The sequence below is a fragment of the Bombyx mori genome, chromosome 6, assembly GCF_030269925.1.
Source record: "Bombyx mori chromosome 6, ASM3026992v2".
NCBI lineage: Eukaryota > Metazoa > Arthropoda > Insecta > Lepidoptera > Bombycidae > Bombyx > Bombyx mori.
The window spans coordinates 10,113,366-10,131,044 of record NC_085112.1 but is presented as its reverse complement, the minus strand read 5'-3'; the positions used below and the strand labels follow the sequence as shown (position 1 = coordinate 10,131,044).

The 17,679-nt window shown below is 37.9% G+C and overlaps 1 non-coding gene across 1 annotated transcript; it reads left to right on the top strand.

The window, feature by feature from the left end:
* Positions 1 to 14,012: 14,012 nt before the first annotated feature.
* On the top strand, positions 14,013 to 14,158 carry Mir3430 (microRNA mir-3430). Its single transcript, NR_107710.1, has one exon. It is a non-coding gene; the product is annotated as a microRNA mir-3430 (primary transcript).
* Positions 14,159 to 17,679: the final 3,521 nt, after the last annotated feature.

The window sequence follows — 17,679 nt, the reverse complement described above, 5'->3', positions numbered from 1 at the left end:
TATAATGCGATTGAGAATTCGATCCTGTATCTTAAGGTGGATAGCGACATTCACGCTGCAACGTTTATCAATTCTGAAACAGATTACTGTTCTCTGGTTCGTGGATTCATTAACCTATAAAATACCTATAAAATAAGTTTAATTGTTATAGAAATAAAATATAATATAAAAGAGGTTTTAGAATGAAGTTTGTCTAGTGCAGCCAAGCAACATTGTATCGACAGACTAATTATAATCTAAGCTCATCTAAACGATCCTACAAAGTTTAGCCATTTCCTAACCAAAGCCAACTCGTCTCTTGGCTGTGAAATCTGTAAGTGGTACGTATATCTCAGGAAACTACTATCCTGCTCACACCTACGTGACGTGGAAGCGAGACAGATAGTTAAGTTATGATGTTCATAGATTTCAAAGAGTACCGAACCTAAGTGGTCTCGAGTTTGCGAGCTGGTTTCTTGCCAATTATTAATCGTTAGTTAATTCATTATTTCGTTGGTTTTGCATTTTTAAATTAATAAATTTATATCCTTGAAATAGTTTAAATGTACAAACCAGTTGAATTGAAAAAGCGAAAAGTATCATAGAACAAGTTTAAAATTAAAAAAAATCTTGAAACTTCTTTTTTGATACTTTTCTTTGAATCTTTACTTACTTTAGTTTGAGAATATTTTTATTGAAAAATAATAATTTTGGCGTCTGTACCTAGTAAAAGAAACCCTTTTCAATGAGAAGTTTAAAATAGTATGTATGTATTTAACTCCTCTAAACTACGCAACCAATTTTCATACAGTTTTCACAATAATTTAGATAATTCCTTGTTGAAATATGTACATATTGTATACATAACATAATGGTCACAAAAGATGATATTGCTCTTGATAGAAATGAAATAAATGGAAAAAATCAATTTTGAAAAATAGACACTAACAAGGTATTATAGGTATATCTATAAAATTATAGCTCTATCTATTATTTTAAGGCGTAGATGGATGACCAAGTGCATAGTCCATAATATTATTATCATGCTAAGAATTTAGAAAAAGAAACATTATGATGCATTAAAATTGTCGCCATATTGAGGCATGAAAGTAGCAGTAGTAAGGTAGAGGTAGCCTCAGTTATAACGGCTGCTCTTATTCTACAAGATGGAATCCAAAAGTAACTCTATGTTTAAGAGACAAAAGACATACATAAATATGTGCTAGATTTAATTAGATTGGATCCTGGTATTTACAAAGCCGAGACGGATCGTTAAAAAAATATTTCCAATTTACTTAATCCAAAATCAAATTCAAACCAAGCCAGTGCCCTAGAAATACAATGAAAGGCGAACAGATTTCCGATGCTTTGTCGATCAGTCGAGTGGCATAACAAGAGGTCCATGAGTCCTCAAAGGGTCAGTCTGAATACCGAAGTGATTATATTGAAGTTGGTTTATTGTTATTAAGATTAAAGGAAAGTGGGGATTGCCCTTTGTAATCATGAAAATGTTTAAGTACATACCAATATAGAATCAAGGTCTATATAACAATGATAAGCCCAAGAACATCTTGAAGTACCATTTAAATGCGATAACAGTAAATTTAGAATGTAGAGTAACCGCACGTATTGTAGAGCCGAAGAGAAACACTTTATGGAGGGATTGCGCGTTATCTGCTAACAGCCGTTCAATAAGCACTGCCCGGCTTAACATATCGTGCTTTAAAGCGCCTCAGCCATCGTACGGGATATTTAACTACGTGTCGAATCCTATAAGCTACATTGACTGGAAATCTTCTCAATAGAATCGTTCGATGCTATCGAAATCGTATTCTATTTGGATAATGCTCTGTTTCCAGACTTTTCAGTACTTTTTTGTATCATTGTATAAACTTAAATGTAAATTCCAAACATGTGTAGCTTTAGATTCAGTTTTTGACATTCACGGTCATTTATTAAAAAAAATATATTTTTTTTATTGCTTAGATGTGTGAACGAGCTCACAGCCTACATGGTTGTTGGGTGGTTACTGGAGCCCATAGACATCTACAACGTAAGCCCGCCACCTCAATATAGTTAGAACGGCTGCCCACCCTTCGAACCGTATTACTGTTTCACGGTAGAAATAGGCAGGGTGGTGGTAACTACCCGTGCGGACTTACAATAGGTCCTACCATCGGTACAGCAATTATGCACCATCCATCCATAGTAGCGGAATCTGTAGTAGTAATGCTTATAAAAATATCTTGGCTATATTCTGATCAATGGATTACTAGTGGTATGACCTGTTTCAAGCCTATACTAGTAGGAATCACAATGTTGTCTATTGCTGCTGTGAACCAAACTCCGTTTTAGTTTGGTGTTGATAAGTTAAATAACTATTTTAGTAAGACTCTTGAGTATTCGATATCATGTATCAAGAAGCAATGGAATGTTTGTATGTACGTAGTGGTCTCTGTAGTTTGAGGTACGTGCTTCGCATATGTGGACTTTAAGTGAGATATATTAGGATTAGCATTAAAATAAAATCGATGGTTTTTGTAAGCATGCATAATATGTTTTAATTTTGAAATGAATCGATAAAGTAGGAGAAGAAAAACAAAAAGTTTAACTATCCGTGAATTTAAGGGCCGTATAAAAATAAAACTTAATTTAAGTCTTTACAGTTTTTATTTTTTTTATTGCTTAGATGTGTGGACGAGCTCACAGCCCACCTGGTGTTAAGTGGTTACTGGAGCCCATGGACATCTACAACGTAAATGCGCCACACACCTTGAGATATAGTTCTAAGGTCTCAGTATAGTCACAACGGTTGCCCCACCCTTCAAACCGAAACGCATTACTGCTTCACGGTAAAAATAGGCAAGGGTGGTGGTACCTACCCGTGCGGACTCACAAGAGGTCCTACCACCAGTAAAAATATATATACAATATACAGTACAAAAATACATATAGAAAATTAGTTTGAAGATACACGGATTTATGGCTGTGTTTTTTTCGTCATTGTTCGGTCCGAAGAGGGAGGCAATCGATGTTATTCTTTCATCGTGGAAGTAGTTCGTAAATATGTATTAGATATCTACGTATTAACATAAAAAAATGATCCTTGAAAATGTTTTAATCCCAGTATAGCTAGCTGTATCACTACTCGTTACGAGGTCACTGAACATCTCAGTCATTACGGAATCAAGAATTGCTCTAAAGATAATGGTAGGCAGCGGCTTTCCTCTGCTCCTGGCATTGCTGAAGTCCGTGGGCGAAGGTAACCACTTTCCATCAAGTGGGCCGTATGCTCGTCTACCAAAAGTTGATGGATTTCTAGATGGACGCGGAGCAGGAACAAGCTGCTCTCTAAAAGCTTTCACGGGCCCTCTAAAAGTACAACCAAGTTTTTCTTCCAGCTAAAATCTAAATTTAAAATTAAAATTATTTGTAAGTACATATTGTGTTTTATTTTTTATTGTCTAAATGGATGGACGAGCTCACAGCCCACCTGGTGTTAAGTGGTTACTGGAGCCTATAGACACGTACAACGTAAATGCGCCACCCACCTTGAAATATAAGTTCTAAGGTCTCAGTATAGTTACTGTGTCATATTTTTTGGGTAAGCTAATCGATTCATTTAAAATATCTCTGGTAATTATTTCTCTCGTACGTAGCAGCACATTAAATAGGGAATGAACTGTACGGCCGCGGGGAATCCGCACAAGCGGCTAAATGACGCTACCGCTGACGCCGCACTCAATGTTTGCACGTCAATTTAACTAACAATCCAATTAGCTTCGGGCACAGAAACAGAATACTAATTGTTCATGTCCGGGAATGCGAAACCTATAAACGCGGCGAGTGAACGGAGAAAACAAAAAATTGAATTGTTTATTTTGACAGTTTGAAAATGGAAGCGCTTGAAGCGATTTGTTTGACTGACAGTTTCGGTGATAAAAACGGTTTCGGTTTTAACGGCTATTTTCAAAATTCTACTAAATATATCTTTTCATTGACAAACATGGTGGTAGGACCTCTTGTGAGTCCGCGCGGGTAGGTACCACCACCCTGCCTATTTCTGTCGTGAAGCAGTAATGCGTTTCGGTTTGAAAGGTGGGGCAGCTGTTGTAACTATACTATATCTCAAGGTGAGTGGCGCTGTGAGCTCGTCCACCCATCTAAGCATTAAAAAAACCCTGATATTTTCGATCACCTTTTCTTTTATAAGAATCGTATATTTAATTGGAAGTAAAGAAAAAGAAAAGTGCTCTTAGGAATTATTTACGATGATTTCGTCGCCTTTTTTCACCAGAGCTTCATTCGCGACCGAAGCAGAGGTTATCACTGTGACTTGTGGCACCGCGTTCAGCCATTGTATTTCCAGGTATATTTTTTAACACGTACAATAAATCTGGTTCTATATTTCGTGAGCATTCTGGCCGGTTCTTCAAACGAGTTTAAAAAAGGAAGTTTAAGAAAGGAAGAAGATAGAAGTTTATTTGTGCCCTAGCCGTTAGTGTCTCAGTTAGTAGCGATGAGTGGTCTCCATCGAGGTAAGCAATGAATATAATGTGTATTGCTGAATACAAACTATAGTCTATCACTAAATCAAATGTTCTTAGCATTCCAAAACCACAGAATCAGTTGTTCATGAGACGAACAAAACGTCAGAAACTTCCAAACAAGTTTGTTAGTTGAACTAATCTACATTAATGAGCGGCACCTAATTTGAAAGGGTCCCTTTGAAATGTTATTGCCGGCGCCCCAATTATGACTCCAGCTAGTTACTATAGTTGAATTGCCTGGGTTTTCATAACGAAACATCTTAGCATTAGCCTCGGGGATGCCAGAGTTTTTGATTATTCCGAGTCAATCGTATGCGTAATCTTGTAGTTCTCTTTTATTATCTTTGTGTGTTCTGTAGTCTGAATGTTTTGTTTCCTTTTGAATTTATATAATAGCTACTTAAAATTTAAACCGATCAACTAACGTTGATTAAGTGTTAAGATATTTATACCTTAATATAATTTATACCTAAAGCTGCAAATTAAAATTTCCAATCAAAATACTACAAACTAATTGGTTCACAAATTAACAGCAAAAATTATATAGGCAAGTCTTTTGTGTATTTCGAGTGATGTTACGGAATGTTACGTCTATTTAAATTTCTACGTGAATTTTCGGAAATATCACAATGTTGATTCTGTGAATTACATTTGCGAATTAATTTGCTTTATCAATAGCAATGGTTGTTGAAACTGAACTAATTTCTATTATTTTATGAATAATTGAACATCGTGTGTTAGATACATTGTGTATTTATGATTAATAGATGTTAATTTTTTTATCAATTTCACCCAAATTAAAATCCATACTTGAAAATAAAAATTTTCACATCCAAACTGAATCTTTCTCGCGTGAGACCGGGGAACCTGGCTGCAGATGAGACAATAACTATAATAATACACCCAGACTAGAAACACCAAATGCCGTTAAAAAAAATATTGAGTTCGACCGATAATCGAACCTGGACCCCGTGCTATTGTGGTCGGTTCAACAACCACAAGACTAAAATGGCGAACAAATTACTAGAAGGACAACAACAAAAATTTGACTAGACGTATAGCTGAAAACGTTTCCGTGGAGAATTCACCACAAATTACGTCATCCTCCTAAAAGAAAAAGGTTTCGGTCTAAGCCTCTAGTAGAATCCTCACTTGACACAGCAAAAGCTACATAAATAAGCGTGAACGAGAGAAAAACTACATGTAAAGTCTGAGGCTTAAAGCCGGAAGTTCGCCGTCCGCCGCATCCGGTTCTGTCTGCTACTGAAAGCCTTTTAGTTCAATTTACCGTAAAAAAGAGACCAGTTCGTTCCTGTGTTTTATGCTTCAGCAATTGCTGTCGTCTTTGAACTTGTAATAAGCTGTAATGGTTTTGATATTCTCCGCTCTCAATAACTTCAGAGCCATGCATTATCGTATCGCGATATTTATAGTAACTCTGCTAAATAAAGTTAATATCAAGATAATAAACAAAAATCTACGTCTTTTGAGTGTATTTTTTTATTGCTTAAATATGTGAAAGATTTTACAGAACACTTTTTTTTTTTTTTTTTTTTTTTCCACAGGAGAAAATCGCCGGATCCCCACCCGCGCGGCAGGTGGGGTATGTGGGAGTTGAACCTCACTAAAAACTCCTGCCGCTCACAACCGGCGCCCTACCTCGGACCGGGCCGGAGCCCAGTCGGGGCTATTGAAACGGCGGGACAGGGTTGACGCAGAGCACATTACATCCATCCCACCGTCCCACGGACGCCGGACCGGTGGCCGCCAGCGAAACGACCACCGGTTCCCTCGTTCAGCGGGCCGAGAGCCCGCTTTGATGGCGCCGCGTTACACCTTCCCCCAGAGCGGTCGGGGGAACGCGGTCTACCATCACCCGGCTTCCTATTGCGGGTGAGCGTGCAGAGCACGCCACCCCTCATCTGGGTCCCTCCCCGCACAAAACGGGTGGGACCCCTAGCTCTTAGGGGGCCAGGTCACGGATACGACCCCGGTCCCGACCCCCTGCTCGGCGGCGGCGGGTTTCTGCGTAGTGAGGAGAGCTTTCCCTCACTCGCCCCGCCGCCTCCTTCTGCGAGATGGTGCACTCGCAGAAGTCGAGCATAGCCTTCCATGACTCATCGCTGCCAAGCATCGACGCCACGACGCCAGGCAGCGACAAGTCAGGTCCTATCTTTGCGACCAGGACACGGCGCTGCACCTCCCAAGCGGGGCAGACAGCGAGCGTATGCTCCGCCGTGTCCAGGTCGTGTCCACAATGGTGACACCTCGTCGTCGGCTCAGCCCCTATCCGGCGCAGGTACTTCCCGAAGCATCCGTGCCCGGTCAGCACCTGCACCAGACGAAAGGTGAGACGTCCCTCGCCACGATTCACCCAGTCATCAAAGACCGGGTAAACCGCCTCGACGGTCCGTAGCCCCCACGTGGGGTTGGCCAATCGCCTCGACCACGACTCGAGCACGGACCGCCGAGAATGGGCCTTCCGCGCCCGCAGCTCACTCTCGGGGACACGCGCCACGCCCCGAGCACGAAGCTCGCTGCGCCACCGATAGTCGGCAGCGAGCGACTCCGCCTCCAGCTCCCATGGCGGCGTCCCCGCCAAAACACACGCCGCCTCGAAGGAGACGGTGCGATATCCGCGGATGACCCTGATGGCAACGGTGCGCTGCGGCCGGCGCAGGAACCGAGCCATAGTGGCCCGGTTGCGCGGCTCAGCCCACACAGGTGCACCGTACAGGGCCATCGATCGCACCACCCCCGCGTAGAGACGGCGCACAACCTGATCCGGTCCCCCAATATTCGGGAGCAGCCGGCTCAAAGAACCGGCCGTCCCCATCAATCGGGGGACCAGCTCCGCAAATTACAGAACACTTGGTGTAAAGTGGTTACTGGAGGCCTTAAAATCAACAACACAAATTCCGGCACTGACCTTGCTACGTGAATGCTAAGTATAATGCTAAGAATAAAAATTCCCAACCCTTTAAACTGAAATGCATAACTGCTTCGCAGCAGAAATAAGCGGGGTGATGTACCTTTTTTTCCTCTTTTTTTTTTTTTTTTCGGGTAGAGGGCCGAACCTCCTACGAGGTCCCCGACCAGTGCGGGCTCACAAGACGCCCTACAACCAATCACAAGAATACAGTACAATTTTACGATCTCAATACCTTTGTACTCCATGCCGATTGTAAGTTTTTTTTGTAATAATAATCAGTAAGATGAAATTAGAGTTATTAATTAGAATTGCACATTCAACTCTACCACCGATTTGAAATGCAGTTAAACGATTCCTGAGAATCGCTAAGAAACTCGAGGCTTGCTGTTTTCCATATGGGTAAGTACAAATTTTCATACCTGTGTATACACACAATAATTTAAATATAACTTTTTTTTTGATTGAAGGATTTCTTGTGGCCCGGAGGCCTTTCCGATTTTACCAGGATAGGTGGGTGAGCAAAGGCTCAGCCAGGAGGGACAGGATTTGCTAACAGCTACTCAAAAGCCTTCGGAGGAGACCTGACAACTCAAGGGCAAGTGCTTCGCAAATGAATCTTTTTGTATCATTATCATCAGCCCATAGCGGTCCACTGCTGGACATAATATATAGCTGCCATTTTGTATACTGTAAGTATACCACAAACCGGGAGAAGTGGCGATTGCTCCTGATGCGCATAACATCTGCCCACAGCAATGATACTGAATGACGATCGCAACCACTCTGACAAGAGTGATACGACAAAGGAGAAGTATTAGGTACAGGGTTATTAAATGAACGGCTTTACCAAAAGGGTTTAAGGTCACATTTTCTGATTAATAGTTGGCAGTCTATTAATGTGTACGATCGTACCGTGCTAGTTGCCCAAAAGTCAAACTAGAATTGTACCACCCCGTGAGTGTCGTGAAAGTTTAAAGATTCAATGGAGCAAAATGAGCAACATCTTTTTCGGGCTTTACAAACGTCAACAGTCCGCTTTGGTGGATAAGGCGTATCGAGAGCGTGCAAGAATCGGTACCACTGCCTTATTTCTGCTTCGAAGCAGTAAGAATTTCAGCTTGAAAGATTACAGCCTTTGTACGTCTTCTTCTTCTTCTTATTTCTTTCCTATTACCCTCTGCTGAGGTGTAGGGCTCGAATCAAATACTTCCATTTACATCGATATTGGACATTCTGTTTTAACTCTTCCCACGTCACGCCCAAAAATCCCAGCTCCAGAGTGACGCCAAGTTGTTCTGGGATGGCCTCTCTTTCTTTTGCCAGACACTTTCCAGGTCAGTGATCTCAGGAAACGTGGGTATCGGGTTTTCTTAATATGTGACCAATTTAATGCCACTTCCGCCTAAGAACTCCTTCTCTATTCGTGTATTCTTGGTGATCCTTCACAGCTCTTTTTAGTGATCGTCTCAGGCCAAAAGTTTTTCAAAATCAGAATTTCAAAACCTTTGTATATACAATTGAATATTCGACCCTATTTCTCGAAGCAACTACTTAATAACAGTTAACCATAATTGTCTATCATACTGGTAGGAATACAATCAAGCAAATAGATTAATTAAATAAGTCAATTAAAAAGGAACTCTGAACGGAATTTATTCACAGCATTTAGTTGTATAAAATTATTTACAACTCAAGACAAGTTAAATAATAGATAATTTGGAGCGCTAATTGCCTTCCTAGGCACTATTTCTCAGACGTTGCGAATTAATCGCAATTAACCGAAGCATTTAGCTGTACGTCATTTTCATTTGTGAATACCGAAGGCATTCTGTTCATTTTCCTTAAAGAGAAATGATCGTAAATAAGGGAATTCCTTTGTCGCTTTGTGTAGGGGCAAAGCTGGAATAGTTATCGATCCATTAGGAATTCAAATTGGTATTTATGAAGCCTGAAACTTGCTCATTGAATTGTTTATTGCGGGAATGAGATACTCAATGCTTCAAATTATCATTCGTTGAGTCGTGTTTGGACATGTTGTGTTTAGGAGGTGGTGGAAAGAGTACTTGCCTGCCTCGACTAACTGATCGGGTCCTATCTTGAGATCAGATTGGTCTTATGCGCCGGACACGGTGGAGTTTTATAACGGTCGTGTGCGGTTTTCCACAGGGATTTGTCCTTGACTTTCTGCTGTGGGGAATGACTGGGCGATGTGGATCACTATGACTTCATTTGAGGGCTAACAAAGGTCAAACATTTTTATTAAAAATATCGGTACTTAGAGATTAGTTTTCATTAAAAAATTGATTTTCTTTAGTCAGCTAGCATATACCTTGAAATGGTTTTTTAATTAAAGAAAAAAGTAATTATCCATTACAACGTTTAGAGATACTCGAATATGGACACACCATATCTGTTTGAGTGGATTATTGATTCAATTAATAAAAACGAGATTTAAAGAAAAGTAAAAAAAATCGGATTATCTGTCATGTGTAGACACAGTGCCGTGACATTTTTACGACAGCTCACATTACTTATGGATATAACAAAAGTGCTAGCAAAAAATAAAGAACAGTATCTCCTTATACCGTGATAATGAGATTTTCACGAGTATTATTGCGTTAATAACAGTTTCATCATTGTTGGTAGATAGTTTCATAGCATTTGTTATTTGCGAGAGGAATCTTAGCGGATCGTAATATTGGTAGAGTTACTGTTATTGTGAAAATAATAGGTGTACGAGAAGAATTGTAGGAAGCGCTTCATAATATATAAAGAGAAGGCAATATTAATAAAACACATAGTAGGCATATTATAATAAACTTATACAGATAATTTGAGGACTCATACAATGTATGAATTTCGAAAACAATTCTGATAGGACGTTTTGTGATGCAGTAATACTTTCCAGTTTTAAGGGTATGTATGTTTTAGTGGTGGTAGGACCTCTTGCGAGTCCCCACGGCTAGGTACCATTGCCCTGCCTATTTCTGCCGTGAAGCAGTAATGCGTTTCGGCTTGAAGGGCGGGGCAGCCGTTGTAACTGTACTCGAGACCTTAGAATTTATATCTCAAGGTGGGTGGCGCATTTACGTTGTGGATGTTTATGGGCTCCAGTAACCACTTAATACCAGGTGGGCCGTGAGCTCGTCCACACATAAGCAATAAAAAAAAGATCAGGAACTTAATCCAATGCACGGGTTAATCTATTCTTTCGATACTTTCAAACTAATTCTATCTCTGTTCGAACGAGGCTCATCTCCTTCATTGGAAATCAATAGCAACAATGTTTACATTAACAATAATTTTAACAATAATAATAATGTTAATAGAAACTTTTACTAAATGGTTAATTTTTGTTTCGTTTTTTGCCTTCAAAATTCAACCTTCAATTTGTATATTTTGTAAATTTTTTCAACAATTTTTCATACAAATTCTAATTGCTTATAGTGTAATTGAGTGTTCCGAGCTAAATAGAGGGTGGTGCGACGGCAAACCCATTACGATATTAAAACCGCAAATGTTGCTGATCTAAAGGCACCGACACAGCGTGAACTAGAAGACTTTTGGTCACTTTAATTCATTAATGACTCAAAACATCGGTTGAGTTTCTAACTAAGTTTGTGAAAGGAAACCGAAATCTTAGTTATTGGGTCTGAATCTAGTCTTAGTATTTATAAAAGCGGAAATGACTATTTGATTCTTTTTAAGATCACGAGCATATTTCGGAGATTGTATCTAATACAAAATTGTTTTTATTGTGTTTTTATAGCAACGTATCTGATTATCTGAGTAGTCATTTGCAAGACGGGTCGTCGTACCCCCTTACGGGGGCACGGAACCCCACTGCCCGGGCAGAAGCTGCCTGCCTTGGAGCAACGGAGTAAGGCGGAGCGGAGCTGCGTACTGTGTCTGTCCACCGGAGCGGAGCAAGAAAGTAATGCGGAGCGGAGTTTAATACCTACGCGACGAGTCAGTAGTCATCATTCAAAATTGCTTTTTAATTACTTTTATAAGCAAGGCATCTTAACGTAACGATTATGAGTAGTCATATTAGCCCATCGATATCAGAAATGTCAGGGTCACATCAAAGCCGTGGGCTCGTTTCGAATATTTTGAAGAAGAACATTTCATGGCACTCAAGAAACACTATAGTGAGTAAGAAAATAGAAAGTAAATTAAACAGTAAGGAAATCATGTCTTGAAACGGATTGTGGGTAAGTTTCAAGGATTTTTTTATAGAAGCAGTGTGCAAGATCATTCTATTGCCCCTATCAATGGCAGTTGTCACTTTGAATGATTTACTACGAAGTCTGGCTTCGAAAAATCTTAAATTGACTATCACTAAAGATATTATGTACATATACTTATGTACTAGACCGCGAAAATGAAAAATAAGGAACCGATAATAGCCACCATACGCTTCTAGAATATTTCAATTATCCGGAGCATCCAGTGTTTGCATGATATTTAAAGTGTATTATTTAAAGGTTACCATTGAATATTAGCTTTGATCAACTAATATACTCCTAATATGTACTTAGTACGAAAATAAATTTGTCGTTTTCAATAGTCGCTATTGTGTTACGACTTTGTTATTTACTTAACGTTCCTTGGGCACGGAAACTTAAGTTATGTAGAAACAGTCTTTATTAAAACACGGTTAAGAACCATTTTTTGTGAACTCACCTTTACTTTTCGTTGGTAAAGTGTAGCGTGCCCCTAACGTGATAATATCGGTGCAGTCCGCATTACAAACTCATTTACTACAAAAGCTTGGATCGTGTAATTGAAGTTGTGAAACACGTTTTCTCAATAAAACGTAATGTGGTGGAAATATTAGAAATTCTAATTGTCAATTGAAAAACCCAATGCGAATAACACAGTAGAGCTAATCCTCTAATTTTAAATGCAAGAATAAATCTAAAAATTGTTAGTTTATTGAATTTCAATTAAATTACACGTAATCTATTGAAACCAGCGAATTATCTTAATAAACTATTTTTTAAGTGCTTTTTGTAGACAAAAACTGCGGACGAAATAAAGCACTTAAAAAAAAAAATATATATATATATATATATATATATATATATATATATATATATATATATATTATACATTATGTCATCATTAATAACACTGTATTACTTGTTCTTGTAACCGTAATTTTGGAAACTTCCCACAGTAATGTCAGTTGTTAAGTTATATTAATAGAGCACATAGTTGTATTTTAGCGCCGAACTATTCAGCAAGTTTTCATAACACGCATGATAAATTAGTCATTCCATGAACTCTAGTATTTCAGTGTAAAGTTCTTACTTCACTTATCTTTATATTAATACGTGAAGCAAACATTTTATACCCCTTTCTACGAAAATTGCGCGGACGGAGAGAGAATATAGAGGGGGAGTGCAGAATGTTATTTTTTTTTTATTATGCATAAAAAATACATTAAATCAATTAAAAAAACATTACACACAATACCGTGTATTTGGCACATACGCATGCATACTATTTGTTTATTGTCAAACTTTTCTTATTGCATAGTCTGTTGTCAAATAGAGAATAGATGAAATATTGTGTCTTTATTAATATTTGTCTAAAGTGTAGTCTTGGCGAAATCTGTGATTATAAAAGTATATAGTTAATAGGTTGGGGAAAAAGTATTTTCGCATATAATATATAATAGTCCTTGACAATAGAATCATAATAGTGTACAAACTTATAATTTCAATTAATTATAGTCGAATTTCGATTACCGAGGGACCACATGTTATTATAAATACTTCTACCAACTATAAATAGTTAAAAAACGTGTATTTCAAAAACTCCAGATTAGATAACTTACAGTGAAAAATACTCGATATGAAAATTAAAAAGTTAAGTTAAAGAGAAATAGTTCATTAAAACATGGCCTTATCATAAAAAGAAAATAGCCTAGTATTTTTATTGGATTTATTTTTCTCCTACTTACTCGCCGATAGTCTAAGAGACTATTCCAGTTAAACTGGCTGGGAGCCCTTATGTTCAACCTGAAAGAGTTGTCAAAGAGGGCTATTTTCAAAATCCACGAATTATAATATAAAAAGTAGCTACATTGACGAGTCTTGCATTTAAATAGTCAGTTGACGGTTATCGAAAATAGAACCATAGAGAACTGTGAATAGAGATAAAACATTTTTTTTTCCTATACTTTTTTTTGGTCTTGTAGACAGATGACCATATGGCCAACCTTATGGTGAGTAGCTACCGTTCTTCATAGACGTTAGAAATAGCAGGGTCATAGACAAGACGCTGCTTGCCACTAAGACTACTATCTGCAAGACTCGTTTGAAGAAGGACTGGTTACAGTGCTCTAAATATGATTTGTGAATTAGATTATTGCAACAAAGATCTTCAAAATTAACAGCGCTTCAAATTTATATAATAGCATCATCCGATTTTCCATAAAATACGAAATACGCTTTTCAACTTAACCTTTAGGGCTGACGAGAGATTTAAGTAAATTCAAGCTTTTGATTTTGTAAATGGCCATTTGATTTCTGTAGATGTCTGTTATTCAAGGCTACGTCTTTTGAAGGTTATTATATTGCTTATTAAGAATTTGTGCTCATCCAAAGAGACTGATAAGCGGAAGTTGCGTGTCGGGTTAGCCTTATTATTGAAGGTTTTGTCATATTTCAAACCAAACTTTGAATATTTTTATTAATTTCCACAAACTTATGTAGAATAAACTATTTGAAATAGGCTCCAAAGAAGGTTTGTAATGGACGGGTAAATATTCAGAGGTATTAGGTGAAGTATATTTATTACAGACAGTAATGTTGTTTTTATACAATCTTTAAAGAATTATATTATTAATAGTTCATCTGACAAGCAAAAGAAATAAGGTAACAGCACAAACTTATGTTTTATATTATGGCCAACTATCCGATTTGTTCCGTGTAAATCAGGGGTTCCCAAACTTATTTTGTCTACTGCCCAATTTGAGAATAAATTATTTTATAGCGCCCCCGTTTTTTCACATACCTAAAAACCACTATAGTGAGAGCTTAGTTGTTGTCTAAGAGTCCTTTTAGATGAAATTACAAATCGCCTCCTAAGCTTCTACACAACGCTCCCATTTTTTTCTGGACCTGTTACCACCCACGTTAGGCCTGCAGCGCCCACTTTGGGAAAAGCTGATGTAAATTTATAGCGTGCCTTAAGAATTTAAATACGGCTTATACTTACAGCAGGTGATTAGTCGTTCTTTTGTTTCAGCAACAGCAAAAAAGTGGACGTTTCGCATCTCGACCGCATTGGGGAATGATCTGTAATAGGTACTAATTATAAATTTCGGATACGAGGTAGATAGATATATTTTTTTATTTCTTAAATGGTCGAGCTTATTAACCTGGTGTTTAGTGTTTACCTGAGCCCATAGGCATCAACGACATAATGCCGCCATGTCGGCATGCAGGACATGTCGCGGGTACAGGCGATACCCAAAATATTGGAGGCAGGAAATCCGAGAACGGAATCTGAAATTGTGCCAGATGTTTAAGTTTCGCAAAAATAAAAATCGATTTAAAGGGAACTGATGCGTACATTAAACTTTGTAGCCATTTCTGACTGCCAAACGTGAACCCTCATCAACACTCAGAACGATAGGCACGTATAAGTCTCAGCACAAAAACTAGAAATGGCGGCATGTTCTTGGTCCTGCTATCTCTTGTTTAAGAGATACTGTTCTACTTTATTGCTGAGATGGGCTCCCCATACCCACCTTGATTATGAGTTCTAAGTCTCAGCTTTTACAGTACAACAGCTGCCCCGCCCTTCAAAGCGAAACGCATTACTGCTTCACCGTAGAAATAGATGGGGCGGCGGTACCTACTCATACGGCCTCAAAACACGCCACCACCACCAGTAATTACGCAAGTTATAATTTTTGTAGGGTTTGATTTATATTACCCGGTGTTATTCCTTCATCGTGGAAGTCGTTCGTGAGCATTTGTAAAGTACGTATTTCATTAGAAAAATTAGTACCTGCGTGTGGGTTCGAGCACCGACGCATACACCTTGCTATGACGCATACATATGACTGCACTAAGCGTCTTGTCTGTTAGGCCACGACGACCCCAGAATTGTATTCTATAACAGATACCTACCTAACGTTCAAACTGGAACGTTTATTACTGCTTGGTGGCAGAAATCCTCAGGATTGTGGAACAATATGTCCTAGCATCAGTGACTAGATAAAAAAAAAAACATTGGTAATTTTATTACGTTTACAATTATAATAATATAAGGGTCCTATCCTATGGTACACCGCTGGTATGGCCCTCACAAGTTGTCACCACTTCATCCTTTCTTGCGCTTGCTCCTTAACATCACTCCAGGTCAGGCCGCTACGGTTTCCTCCCATAGGGGGGTGAAATTGACGGGGAACTTCTGGAAACTCCAGGTCAGGCCGGCAGTTCTCATCTTGCTATCCACGGTGTGTTGGATAGTGTGTACAGGGCGACCAGCTCTACTCCTATCACGCGGTTGACAACCAAATTATAATAATAATAAACAAACAAAAAAAATCAGCAATGCTTAACATCGGTACTACGGCGCTGATCTTCCACCGGCACCTGCAGAGCGACGTGCACACCAGCATCAGTCCGATCAACCATTCTTTTCAGTATAGCAATAGTTCTTTTTTGTTTTTCAAAAGTAAAACAAAGTATAATATATAAACGAAAAACAAGAAAAAACAAAAGCCATGTAGAAAAAAAAACGTATAGTGAAAAGAAAAAAAAACATTAATAGCAATGAAACATATTAAGTTCTTGGTAATTGATACGTGTTATGTACGTATTTTAATTAGGAAAAAATAAGTAAATGAACGCGGGTCTTGCATATCGCTAATTGTTATATTTGTATCTACATCACCAAAAATAGTCACACAGTCATAGAGTATCATTTACAACGAAATTGGAAACTACATTGAGTTGATCATTAGTTGCTTTGGCTAAATATAATCTATATGTACGAGGAATTGCTTTGGGATGTACGGGGATCCTGCTTACTGGGAACCAGCTTATCGTATTACTTCTGCAGGGCTGCCAGTACACTAATAAAGAATTCGTATAAAATCATCAATAAAGAAACACAAGATTGTTAATTGAAAATTTATTGTATTGTCATTCTAAATATTTGAGAAAATAGTTACTCTGAAATTCTTGTTGGTCATTCTAAAACTCGATAACTATCGCAAAATCAACCAGGTATAACAGAAATAATCTCAGAACTTGTTACACCCTTCTATAGTAATAGTACTACTTGAGATACAGGTTTTATCACCTAGTTCTAGCACAGATACAAACAATATCATTGTGTTTCTACTTCTATGTTAACAATAACTAAATAAAATAAATAGTGCATACAGGTACATACATTAACCTTTTCGTTAATACCGTTCCAACATTTTTAAATACATTATCTACCTAGCTTTCAGTAAGCTTTAGATTAGCAGTCTTATTTTTAATCAGTTATTGCTGCCATATAGTCCCGCTATAACGGGATTGCCAGGAAGTGTCATTTAAATGTTTATTCATTAAATACTAAGAATATCACTACTTGACAGTATTCTTATAGTGGGCTATAACACTCCGATAATTGATTATGGATAAAATTGTAAATATACAAATAAGTAATACAACATTTACTTATTTTAAAATTAGCTACTTATAGCGATGTTTCTTTGTATAAATCGCAGTTTAAAGAATTAGAATAAATGAATACAATGAATTTATGGACAAACACGATATATCTTCTGAAATAAATAATAAAAACACTGCTAAAATACAATATTTATAAATAATATTCTCTATATATAAAAATGAATTGCTGTTCGTTAGTCTCGCTAAAACTCGAGAATGGCTGGACCGATTTGGCTAATTTTGGTCTTGAATTATTCGTGGAAGTCCAGGGAAGGTTTAAAAGGTAGAAAAATATTAAAAAGTTCGGAATTATATAAAAACAAACAATTTTGTTTTTCCTTTGATGTGTCCCCTTGATGTGTCTTTTACTTATCGATTGAGGCACTACGCAGTCTGCGGGGTCAGCTAGTAAATAATAAAAATATGTATTTATCGTTACTACACATTTGAACAAAAATAATTGAATAAAAACTGCACTTACAATGAATCTATTTTTATGTTTTTCTTTAATTTTCAGCCTACATTTGAT